This window comes from Centroberyx gerrardi, chromosome 24, assembly GCF_048128805.1.
Source record: "Centroberyx gerrardi isolate f3 chromosome 24, fCenGer3.hap1.cur.20231027, whole genome shotgun sequence".
NCBI lineage: Eukaryota > Metazoa > Chordata > Actinopteri > Beryciformes > Berycidae > Centroberyx > Centroberyx gerrardi.
In genome coordinates this window covers 24,317,605-24,322,604 of record NC_136020.1, presented here as the reverse complement: position 1 = coordinate 24,322,604, position 5,000 = coordinate 24,317,605, and the positions used below count along the sequence as shown (strand labels likewise).

Sequence of the window (5,000 nt, the reverse complement as noted above, 5' to 3'; positions counted from 1 at the left end):
GACACTACTGACTTCAACTTTTACCAACTTTAGCTTTACATGAACTACATTTATCTTTAAGTGTAATATTGTCAATGAGCTTTAGCTTCACATTTACACAACCAGAGCTAACAGATATCAACACAACACACATAAGTAAGTCTTCCTAACAGCATGGCAGTCCTCCTCCTGGCCTGGAGCCCCGTCAGCAGCAGACACACACACACACACACACACACACACACACACACACACACACACACACACACACACACACACACACACGTTTTCTTACCAGTTAAATGAGTTTATCTACAGTGCAGCTGCTCCATCCTCCTTCTGTACATAAAGTGCAGTGAGAGCCGAGCGGAGCTGCAGCTTTTATAGAGCAGCAGAGACATGTCAGGACTAGACCAGGGCCAGGCAGGGCTAATACTGGGCTAACACAGGGCTAACAGAGGGCTTAGCCTGTCACAGCAGGTGATGTGTTCAGACTCCTCTAACTATATTCCATATCATCATGTAGCCCTGCTGAGACATGCCAGGACTAGCCCAGGCTTACTCACACCGCTGTCACGCTTACAATAACACAGGCCAAAACAGGCTAACCAGGGCTTAGTCACGCTGAGTCATCAGCAGGCTGCGTTCCCACTGCAGGGCCAACCCTCTCTGTTCCACCTTTCAATCAGCAGACTGAACTGAAACTAATCTGAAACTGAACTGGTTCAGGTTAGAAACAGGTGGAGGAGGAAAACAAACTGTTTTTATCTTCTTGGTGAGACAAACATGATTCTCCTTAGCTGAACAATAAAGTTGTATTCTATCTTGATTCTTTCACCAGGAGCAGGAGATGCACTTTGTCATTTCTGCTACCAAAACACTTTCCATGAACATAAAACCAGACACAGAGACACTTCACATTTACAGTTTCAAACTAAATCAGCTTGTAGTGTTTCTGATGTAGAAGCTGCAGTTTACTCTGCTGTTTACCTCAGTGGAGCTACACACACTGAAATATATTCATATATATTCAGAATATTCATACAAACAGATGAATATTGTAACTGATGATTTTAACAACTGGAGTTAGCCCTGTTTGGCCCTGCAGTGGGAATGTGTGTGTGAGCAGCAGTCAGGCTGACTGTATGGACAGACTGACTGTTAGTTAACATGCAGGCTGCTGCATGACTCAGCTGCTGGTTACCGTAACCACACACACACACACACACACACACACACACACACACACAGTGAAGATATGCCCGGACTTGTCCCATGTTACACCCCTTCTCTCTCTCTCTCGCTCTCGCTCTCGCTCTCGCTCTCGCTCTCTCTCTCTCTCTCTCTGCAGACTGATCAGAGAGCAGCAGAGAAAGCTGCAGCACAGTTTGACACCAAGTACCTCCAACACAGCGGAGTGACGTGCTGCTGCTGCCGAGGCGGACTGACCGGGGACCCGGGGGGCGGACTGACCGGGGACCCGGGGGCGGACTGACCGGGGACCCGGGGGGCGGACTGACCGGGGACCGGGGGGCGGACTGACCGGGGACCCGGGGGGCGGACTGACCGGGGACCCGGGGGGCGGACTGACCGGGGACCGGGGGGCGGACTGACCGGGACCCGGGGTCGGACTGACCGGTGGACTGACGGACTTGTATATATTTCACCTCTATAAGAATAAAACCTCTGGGACTTTTATCCTCTGAGTTTTACATGGCTGAGCTCCTGTCTGCAGGAGGTTTCCAGGCTCCGGGTTCAGAAAGTCTTCAGTTAGCTGTTAGCAGGTTTTAACAGGACTGACGGGTCAGGGTGTCTTCTGTTAATTAGCGTTATGTAGTTTCTGCCATCTAACGACGAACCGACAGCGAGCTGGAGTTCTGAAACCACTTGATACTTTCGGTTAGCTAGCAGGCTAACCGTCTCCATGGTTACAACACATTCAATGTAATCATTTACAACTTAACGCGGTAAAAAGGCAGAAACGTGTTTGAATTCCCTTCTACAGAGCTGGGAAACGGTTGATCCCACCGGTGCTTTCCCAGCTCTCCTGTAGCATTAACATCCAGCTGCACAGCATCCCGTTAGCTAGCAGCTAGCAGCTAGCTAACCCTAACCCAACAGCTAGCTGGGTCGAGCCGCGAAAATTGAACGTGACACCCTGACATCAGCTGGCGGTTATCTTCACTCTTCAACTCACCTCAACATTAACATGTTTAATTAATTATTACAATTACCGATGTTCACCTGATACTGAGCCTCTCTCTGGTTCTGTCAGTCCGGGAACAGCCGCTCAGTCCGCAGGACTAACTTACAGGTTTCTGGAAGTTACGCGTTTGACTTGTTTCCTCTTTTTACTGCCAAGTCAAATACAAATTAGACTTGTTTCTGCTTTTTACTGCCAAGTCAAATAAAAAATTAGACTTGTTTCTGCTTTTTACTGCCAAGACAAATACAGTTTAAGACCTAAATCAACCCTGGCAGTACAAAAGCAGCATCAGAATATAACAAATCAGCAGAACCAGGCGGTTAGTCAGTAGAAAAGAAGCTAAAGCACCGAGAAAAACACTTTTCAAAATCCCAGAAAACGCATTAAAGACTCAAATGCAACATTAACAGTAAACTTTAACCGTGTGTAAAAACCTTTAAGGCTTTGAGTTGAGCTCGGACTCAACCCGCTGTGAGGCGCCGTGTTTCTGTCTGGTTCTGTTGCCTGAGAGGAGCGGGAGAGGCCGAGGCTCCGCGGCCTGCTAGCATGCTGCTGTTAGCCTGGTGCTGATGCTAATGCTAATGCTAACGCTGCAGTGCGGAACTCGGGCTCAGCGGGGTTTAGACAGGATCCAGACCCAGTTCTGTCTCTGGAGTTCATCCTTACTCAGTCTGAATCAGTTTTATGAACCTACCTTCCTGTCGCTGTGCTGTTCCCAGTGCTGAAGCTGTTAGCTGTTAGCTGTTAGCCGTGTCCGGTAGCTCGTCAGGGCGAGAAGCACCCAGCTGCAGAACGGGGCGGGGCTACAGAACGGGGCGGGGCTACAGGTCGACCGCTAAACCAATGAAATCGTCCGCTAAAATAATTAAATCATCAATGGGTGGGATTAGGGGATTACAGGTTCGAGCTGTAGCTAACGTTAGCAGCTAGCGAGCCAGTTATGATAGCATTGATGTTAACTATGCTTGTCGGTTGTGCATTGTGATGATTTGAATAGTGAGTACTGTAGTGAGTGAAAAGTAATGTTCTCTCTCTCTCTCTCTCTCTCTCTCTACACACACACACACTGTCATTTGAAAAAAATCGAAAAGGTAATAAATATATTTCACCATAAAAACATTTTATTTCAATTGCTGGTGTTACTGACTTTTCTTACATGCAACGGGGTGTTTGCGAATATATGTAGGGTAGGAAACTAAATTGAACTAGAAAGGTGCATTTTCTGGAGAAAATGCGTGTGATTGCTGAGAGTGCAAACTGTGGCTTGTCAGTAAAAAACACTGGTGCAGTTTAGTGTGGGTACAGCTCACCCTTTCTGTCGGCTGTGACTGATCACTCTCCTCTTTCCCTCTTTCTTATCCTATGGCTGTATCTATGTCACATATTTCTGTGTGTGTGTGTGTGCGCGTGCGGGTGGATGTGTACGTACCAGCAGCTGTGTGTGTGTGTGTGTGTGTGTTTTTGAACATGTCTCTGGATTGTCTGTTCAAACTGAAACGGCTGAAGCAAAGTATAATATGTGTATGTAATGTTAAAACTGTGAGAAATGTGGCAGTTTAAAACACTTCTGTGAAGGAGCTGTAATGAGTGTCAAAGTGATAAGTAATAATGTTAGAAATGTACTAAAATTTCATAATAGTAACAAGTACAAAAGTAAGAAAATATGTAGGAAGGCTTATGTGTAAAAGGTGGAAGGTGGAAAGAGTTTGAATATTATAAGAGTAGGAAGGCTATTTTGTAAAAGCTGAAAGGTACAGGGAGTATGAAGAGTAGGTATATATTCAGTAGAAAAAAACAGAAAGTAAGAAAGTGACAAGTAATGTTAGAAATGTACTAAAATCTATTAATACTAAGAAGTAAAAAGGTATGAAAATATGTAAAAGACATGTTGAAATGGAGAAGAGTGAAATAAGCAGAAGAGCTGCAGAAACTACTGTGAAAAAGAGTGGAACACTAGTGCCAAACAAACGTTAATATCTCAAAAACTATACATCGCATCGCTTATATATTGACATTGTGAATGAGAGCAGAAGTAGCTGAAGGGTTTGATGTATAATATGTGTATGTAGTGTTAAAGTTGTGTGAACTGTCACAGTTTTAAAATGTGTGAATTTAGTGAAAAGTACGGCCTGTAAAGTCTGCTAGAGAGTTGTGACATCACGCACTCTAGGCTGGATCGCATTATAAAGGTTGAAAAAAGTATAAAACTTAAACTGTGATTATTCAAAAAGTTCAAAAGGTATCAAAAAGCTGAATAAGAGTAATAAAGTACTAAAAGTGGTGACCCGTTTAAAGTTTGAATAGAGTTTCTATCTTAAAGTATGAAAGAGTAGTTAGAGTTCAAACAGGGCATGGTTTGAACAGTCCTCCCATAGACTTACATTGTAAAAACAGGTACTAAAAAGTTGAATAGTTCAAAAAGTATAAAAGATATAAAAAAGTTGAACATTTTGTCCGTTGACTCCCATCATAAAAAAAGTGGAAAAAAGTAGAATAGTTTAAAAGTATAATAGATATCAAAAAGTTAAATACAAGCAATCATGTCCTATACAAGCTGAACATTTTAAAGTTTGAATGGAGTTTCTAGCTCAAAGTATGAAGGAGCAGATAGGTGCCAAAAAACGTACAGATTAATAATACATATTAATAATACAGATTAATAATACATATTAATAATACAGATTAATAATACATATTAATAATACAGATTAATAATACAGATTAATAATAAAGAGCGAGAGATTAACTATCACTAAGTAAACAAACCACTCCTTCCCAACCAGAGTGGATTCAGTTTAGATTACAGATCTGTAGT

The 5,000-nt window shown here is 43.1% G+C and overlaps 1 protein-coding gene across 2 annotated transcripts in view; it reads right to left on the bottom strand.

Annotated features, from left to right (window-relative positions):
- The window catches only part of mdm2 (MDM2 proto-oncogene), an 11,867-nt gene extending 8,918 nt beyond the window's left edge, over positions 1-2,949 (bottom strand). Inside the window, exon 1 of one of the 2 annotated variants that reach the window (XM_071919317.2) lies at positions 2,880-2,949. The gene's annotated coding sequence lies outside the window, so the exon portion shown is untranslated. Of the gene's footprint in view, positions 1-274; positions 291-2,879 lie in introns of those variants that run through there. The other variant, XM_078282008.1, reaches the window with a different exon arrangement.
- Positions 2,950-5,000: the final 2,051 nt, after the last annotated feature.